The sequence below is a fragment of the Pteropus alecto genome, unplaced genomic scaffold, assembly GCF_000325575.1.
Source record: "Pteropus alecto unplaced genomic scaffold, ASM32557v1 scaffold34, whole genome shotgun sequence".
In the NCBI taxonomy this organism is placed as follows: domain Eukaryota; kingdom Metazoa; phylum Chordata; class Mammalia; order Chiroptera; family Pteropodidae; genus Pteropus; species Pteropus alecto.
The window spans coordinates 5,757,280-5,765,117 of record NW_006435763.1 but is presented as its reverse complement, the minus strand read 5'-3'; positions in this window follow the sequence as shown (position 1 = coordinate 5,765,117).

Genomic DNA, 7,838 nt, shown 5'->3' with positions numbered 1-7,838 from the left:
TTAGCAACCGACTGAAGTTCGTAAGCTGAAACAAAGAGACTCGAGTCCATCATTCCTGAGGCACATTCCTCTGAGTCTGGCTGCCTATAAGAGACCAGGCCTGGGGGATGCGCTCAGTAAACCATCCTTGTTTCTCCTGGGGAGGAAAAGGGACCGGGAAGTGGAGGCATAGGGTAGGGACTAGATGCGTTCTGTCTTTTTAATTTCAGCCGAAGCCAGGAAAAGTCTTCAGAGAAGTGGACCTGCATTCGGTCATTTGAAAATGAGGCGACACGGCTTGATGGTCAAGTGTTTTTCGGGGCCAGTAGGAATCTGGGTTCTGTCACTTACTAGCTCTGTGGCCTCGGACAAATTACATTTCTGGGCTTCAGTTTCTTCGTCTGTCACAGAAGGATAAAAATGGTACTTTCCTCATTGGTTTGCGGAGAGCATGAAGTTACATCATGAATTTAACAACTGTTTATCGAGGTTTAGGGTTCCTTTTGTGGCTGGCATTGTCCTTCATGCTAAAGGCAACGAAGTAAATAAGACAGACAGAGATCTCCACCCTCGTAACAATTATGTTCTAGTAGGAAGAGAGAGACAATAAAGAAAACAAAATATACTGGATAGAGGGATAGAAAAGCTGACGGTATCAATCAGAGCATCACAGAAAATCTCATCGAGCAAGTCCTGAAACGCAGTCCCAATCGAGGCCTTTACGTGCTGCCCAGAGGTTGTGAGTGTCCATGTCATCGATTTGGACTCATCAGTCATTAATGCTGCTAGTTATTCATCCAGTCATTTACTCACTCATTTAGTCATTCAGTGACAAGGTTTATAGCAAAATTTCTTAACCTCAGCCATTTGGCACCACATGATCCTTTGTTGCAGGGCCTGTCCTTTGAGTTGTAGGGTGTGAACAGCATCCCTGGCTTCTATGCACTGAATTCCTATACCACCCCCAACCAAATATGTCTCCTGGCATTGCCAGATGTCTCCTGGGGGGCAAAATAGCCTCTGATTGAGACTCCCTAGGTTACGAAAAACCCATCTCAGGAAGGGAAGTTAATCCACCACATTTCTCTAGAAAGGAAATGAATCCGGGACTTTAATTTCAGCAGCAAAAGCAGCATTTCCAGACATTTTGTTTTCCAGAGATATGTTTTCTTGTGTGGGAAAACAGGAAGGACCTGGGGGCTTTTTGAAGTTAGAGATAACCTTTCTTTTGAAAACTCTTTCCATTGCCTCTGAGAATTGTGGCTCATTCAGGAAGCATCTCCAAGACTTACTGAAGAAGTAGTTATGACAAAGAAATCACCGCCAACCTGGAAAGCAGGCCCGGGCTTAGCGCCTCTGGACTCCTGATTTTTCTACTGAGATCATCCACATTACTTGGTCCCCCAGCTTGAGCAAAAGGAACGTGCCTTGTAGGGTATCAGCTTGAGGCTAGAGCAGCCAGTGTGGTCCAAGAGCATCTTCCAAGGTCAGCATCTTCCAATACTGGTGAGGTCACTCACCCGGCCTCATTCCTCCCTGTGTCCATTCCCAGAGACATCTGAGTCGCCCGTGACCCCCTCGGTGTCTGAAACGTCCCTCGAATCTTCCCATGTCTCTCCATTTTTACTCATTCTCTCTCTTCCCTCCCTCCGTCCTATTCGAGCTGTCATTATAGTCCCTCTGGGCTAGCACGGTGACTTAATAACTTCCCCTCACACCGGCCCTTGCTCGTTTCCCTCCATCCTTTGCTCCCGGAGACCATAGTCTTCCCGTTGAACTTAGACTAAACCGCAGACCCCAGGTCTGGCCTGCAGGGTCGTGCAGGGTCTCCCGTCCCCTCTGACTTCACCACCGTGGACCGCTCCCCTGTGCTCACTCTGCTGTTGCCCCATCAGCCTCCTTAAAACATAAGTCCGAGTAGGTCACCCCCCCTTCCAGCCACCCCCAGGCCTTACAGACATTCTCTGGCATCCTACTATTCCAGGGATAAGAACCCCAACAAGGTCTCCGAGTCTGCCACAGGCTGGTCTCTACTCAGCACCCCGACGTCACCATGCTCTTGCGTCCCCGTGGCGTGGCTGCTGCGTCTTTTCTGCCTGCCACTCACGAAGGTGGGGCTCTCCCTACCACAGGACCTTTGCTCATGCTGCTGTCTCTCCTGCCTGAGCTCTTCCCTTCCTCCCGGGCCAGTCAAATCATCATCATTTCTTCACGAGGACTTTCTCGCCTCCCTGACTAGTTCCCGCCCTCTTATTACATGTTCTCGTTGCAGCCTATACTCTCGTTCGCTGCTTCCGAGCTTGGCGACACGTTCATTATATTAACAGCTGTCTTCCGTGCCAGACTCCACAGGGGACGGGACCAGGTCTGTTCTGTTTGGAGCACGGTGTTCAGTTCAGCGCCTGACTCATAGTAGGTGCTAAAGAAATATCGGGGGTCGAAGAAATAGCACCTCAGCCGCTTCCCAAGTACGAAGCCCCATGGAGGATGAGGCCAAGATGGGATTTCCTGGGGCCATGGCAGACAGGTGGAGGATGGGGCAGACGAGGGACTTGGCGATCCGCGAGGTGTCAGGGCAGGTCAGAGCATCGGGAAATTGTATCACGTGACGTTCCTTTACCCCTTCTCGTTTGCGGTTTCGTCCTAGATCATCACGTATGATAAGTCCACTGAAGGTAGACAGAGAACGTTTGATATTTGCATCATCAGCACCTCGCTCGGGATCTGGCACACAGTAGGTGCTTGACAGAGCTGCTCGTTAGGGACTTAGTTGGATCTTATCGTCTGAGCTGAGGTTCATTCACGGGGGGGAATTAGGGAAGGGAAGGGGAGACTTGGGATGGGTCTTTAATAATAGAACATGCTATGTTGGAGTTTTTCACAAACCACACAATAGAAAGAGCCTGAATGGTTTCTTTTAGAACTAGCATTTATTGAAAACTTTCTTTTTTTTTTTTTTTTTGCCAGGCCCTGGGATCAATGCTTTGTACGCATTATCTCGCTTAACACCAAGAAGGTGACTTGTCGTTGCTGCTGAATTTGTAGATGGGGAAACTGAAGATTGGAGATGAGAAACCAGCCTAAGGTCAGAGGGTGATTGGCAATGAGTACTCAAACCTGGGCCTGGATTCAAAATTCACGGCTCTACCAGTTTACTGCAGGGACTTCTTCACCGACTCTGGGTCCACAAGCGAGTCGGCCGACGCTTTTTGCCTTCGCATGCTCACCCACCAGACGGAAGATTCCATTCTTTTTTGAATCGCAAGGCGTCCTCTCGGACGCATCTGCGGACAGGCATCGGGGGTTAATCTGGCTAAAGGGAGCCGTGATCCCTGCATCGATCTCCAGCTCCACAGCAGCCCGAGAGGGCCTGTCACCACACGACCTCCGATTTCCCCAGCCTCTGATGGTGGTAAGACAGCATGTCCGCGTGCAAGGTGACCTCGAACTACGGCCTGCCCTCCAATTCCCACTGAAAGGGCCCGTTACGCCTCAGCGGGCCGAGGAGCCGGAAGGAGGTTTCCCCTCTGGGTCCCAGGAATTCGTTCTGCTCTGTGAGCTTCTGTGTTTGCCTGTCCAACTTCACGAAAATTGGATTAATGAGTGTTAACGGGTGCTGACTCAGCTGCTTTAAAAGGGACGGCGTCACATGGCAGTGACGCTGGGGCGAGGGTTGGATCCCAAGGTCGCTGGGAATCAGGTGTTTGCAGATGACATCAGAGGTCGAAGCTCTTCTTCAGGGGAGCCAACGAGCACCTTCGAAAGGAAGAAGCTCGTGTCTCCCATTAGAGCAAGGAGAGCATTCGTTTCTGATGCTCGAGGGTGTGGTTAAGTTGCTGTTCATTCATTCACTCACTCATTCATTCATTCATTCATTCATTCATCGAATCATTTTCAAGCACCTGCTAAGACTTTGTTTTGGGCTCTGGAGAACCAGTGGTGAGTAAAACAGACCCAATCTCTGTCTTTGTGAAACTTACTTTCTACCTGAAGTAGGTGAACAACAGTCGAATAAATAAATATACGATATAACGCTTCCATCTGGTGCTTTAGTTTTCCCCATGAAGTAGGAGAAAAGGTCTTCTTTTTTAAAAAAAAAAAACACGTTTGAGATACAACTCATAAGCTGTAGGATTCACCCACGTAAAATGTACAACTGAATGGTTTTTAGTATATTCACAGATAGGCACACTCATCACCACACAGTCGATTTCAAATATTTTCGTCACCTCAGAAAGAAACTTTATACCCAAGCCCCGGCCTCCAGCTCTAGGCGACCACTCGACGATCTATTTTCTGTCTCCGTAGATGTGCCTATTCTAAATAGAGAAAAGGTCACCTTTGGAAAGGGTAAAACAAAAGGGTGGTAGTCTGCACCCCGGAAGTGGGCCCTCCCCAGTGGGGCCTCGGTTCTTCACCCCGTGGGGGAGCATGGAAGAAAGCTTTCCTGGTCTTACCTCCTAAATGAGGCCTCTTAGACTCAGTTTCCCCTGGAGCTCCGTCTAAGATTCAAATTTCTACTGCCTCACAGCCTTGGTTTCTGGGATGGTCGGGGGGGCTGACCGGTGTCCCGATACATAATCACACTTTTATGATCTTACCTACCCCCCCAAAACCTACCTGAGGTTACACGCTCCCAGACAACCAGCAATCACTGAGCCTAAGTGTGCACACGTGGACACAGAAGAGACGGCGTCACCTGTGCAATCAGATCTCTGGGCAGCATCGAGCGTGTCGTGTATATAGAAGCCCCACCTTAGTCCAAATTGCCATAATTTTCCGTCTGGACCGCTGCAGTAGGCTGCTATCCGCTCTCGTCATCTTCCATCTTGCCTCCTTCTGACCTGTTCTTCCGAGGGTACCGGGACTGATGAATGTGGCCACGTCCCTCTTGTGCTGGGGGGAATCCCACATCGTCCTCAAGATAGTTTCTCTTCGTGGTCCGCGAGGCCCCTGCCAACCTCTCTAGTGTCATCTGTCACGACTCCCCTTTCACTGTCTGAGTCACCTGTAGTTCACGCAAAGTGCCACCCACACCCGGGCCGGCCTTTGCACAGGTGCTGGCCCCCTCTGCCTGCACCACTCCCGCTCGATCTTGCGGTCTCGGCGTAGAGCTCACTTCCTTTGGGATGTGGTTAGGTGCCTGTATTCATTCTCCATTGCTGCTTCACAGATTATCCTCTGATAATTTATTATTAACTCACATGTTCCGTGGGTCAGGAACACGGGAGTGGCTCAGCTGCGTGGTTCTGGACGGGGGCCTCTCGTGAGCTGTAGTTGTGGCATCGGCCGTGACTACGGTCTTCCGAAGGCTTGACCAGGGCCGGAGGGTCCGCGTTCTACATGGCTGTTGGGATGGGGCCTCAGTTCCTCACCCCGTGGGCTGTTTCGGAGACTTTGAATGTCCTTACGACTTGGCAGCTGGCTCGCCCCAGAGAGAGTGGTCTGAGAAAGAGAGCAGGGAAGAAGCTACGACGCTTTTCGTGTCCACAGCAGACTGGATGTTTGTGTATCCTCGAAATTCACAGGTTGAAAGCTTAACTCCCCGTGTGATGGTTTTAGGAGGCGGGGCTTTTGGGAGGTGATAGGTCATTGAGGATGTGGAGCCCTTGTGAATAATTAATGTCTTTATAAAAGGGACCCCTAAGAGCGCTTTCTCGTTCTGCCACGTAAGGGTACAACAAAAGGGTGGTAGTCTGCACCCCGGAAGTGGGCCCTCACCAGAACCCAGCCACACCGGCACCTCGATCTTAGACTTCCGGTCTCTGGAACCATGGGAAATAGAGTGGCCTTCTGTCATAGCGTCTTGAGCCGACTAAGACAATGTTCCAGGCTCCGAAGTCACACATTGTCACTTCTACCATATTCTTTTTGTTAAAAGCGATTCATTTCCAACTCACACTTAAGGGGAAGAGAATTAAGCTCTATCTCTTGAAAGGAGAAGCGCCAAAGAGTTTGTAGACGGCTTGAAACTGCCATTGTGCCCTTGTCCTTGCTCCCATGGCATCCCACACGCACCCCTCAGCTAGCGCTTAGCAGGCTGTGGTCACAGTCTCGCCCCTGCCACCCCCATGATTTCCTCAAGGATGGGGACTGGTTACATTTACAGTTATATTCCTAGATTCTACTGTAGTTCCTTGCACAGTGCTTGGTAGCCATGTATTGATTTGGAGAAATCCATGCTCATAAACATATAGGTGGGTCACTATGCCTCAGACTTTAAGGTGCATCCATGCAAACCACTGGAGGCTTTGGTAGAATGAGAATTCTGATGCGGGGGTCTGGGGCAGAGCCTGAGATGCCATCTTCCTCTTCCTAGCAAGCTCCCAGACGATGCTGATGCCGCACCCCGTGGAGTCCGCCCTGGCTAGAGAGAGTCCAGAAGACGTGATCCTCTTTCCAGATAAACCTTACGATCTAGCGGGCAGGGCCAGCCCAGTCTTGGCACACTTACTGCGGGCTGGCCTCCCTCTCCCTTCGCTGGCCCAGTAGGACTGAGGAGCTACCAGTAAGACCAGGAAGGAAGGGGCCATGGGATACAGAAAGCCTTCCCAACTTAGGCATGTTCTGGAATGCAGAGCTGGGCAGGGGTCCCCCATGGCTGTGAGCAAAGGGGTCGTGAGACCTGAGCAGGAGCTGGAGGGAAGCTGGCTTACCTGCCCGGGAGGATCCTTAAGAAAGGCGGGGCTGAGCGGTGGTGGGCGGAGCCACCTTCCCCAGAGACCTCCTCCGCCTCTGGAGGCGGGCGGGGAGGGGGGGTGGGGTTGGGAGTAGACTACATAGTTTATTTGTGCGATTCTTCCCAGTTCTTGGGACATGCGATTCTAAGGGTCACTTTTTAAGGAAAACCAAGCTGGTCCGGAACATGAGATCGTTTCTGTTAATACTCTGGATCTCACCTTGATCCCCGTGGTCCTGGTTTTAACAACGTAGCGGGGGTGAGAGGGGCGGGGTTGGGGCACTGTGGTCCTGAGCCAGGTGACCTCTGACCGTATGAAGGGCTGGTGGAAGCGTAGGGCAATCACGGGGACCCCCAGCATTTGGAGACAGGTTCCTCACCCATTTGATCCAGTGGTTCTCGGCCTTGACCGCACATCAGAACCACCTGGGAGCTTTAGAATTACCGATGCCTGGGCCCCACCTCCAGGGACGCTGATTTAATTGTTCCGGGGTGTGGCTCGGGCATCAGCATTTAAGGACCCCCAGGTGCTCATGGTTGACAGACACCGGTTCCGTCTTGCCCGGAGCCCTTCACCAACAGGTAAGGCAGATAAGATTTTTCTCTCTTTCTTCCCTCCCTCCCTTCTTTCCTTCCTTCCTTCCCTCCTTCCTTCCTTTTTTTAAACAAATGATAAAACTATATCACAGAGTTGAGTGATTGGCTCAAAGTCACACACCAATATTGGGTGGGGGTCAGAACTCGAACCCACGTTAGCTGGTTAGTGCTCCCTCCATTTGCTCCATCGGTCTGGCCTGCAGGCGGCCAGCACCTCCTTGCCCAATACGAAGGGAAGGAGACGGAGGGTGCCGGTTAGTTTTAGGTGTCCACCTGACAGGGTCACAGGGTGCCCAGGTATTTGCTTAAGCCTTATTCCGGGTGTGTCTGTGAGGGTAGTTTGAGATAAGATGAACATTCGAATGCAAAGACCGAGTCATGCAGAGCGCCCCCTAGCGCAGGCGACCTCTCCCTGACTGGAGCAGAGGCCGACCGCCCTGCTGCTAACGGGGATACCCGCCCCCACCACCTGACTGCCTGAGCCGCGACCTTTCCTATTTTTTGGACTTGAACTGAAAGGTGGCTTCTTCTTGGGTCTCTGGCTTTTGGAATGAGCGACACCGTCAGCTCTCCTGGTTCTCAG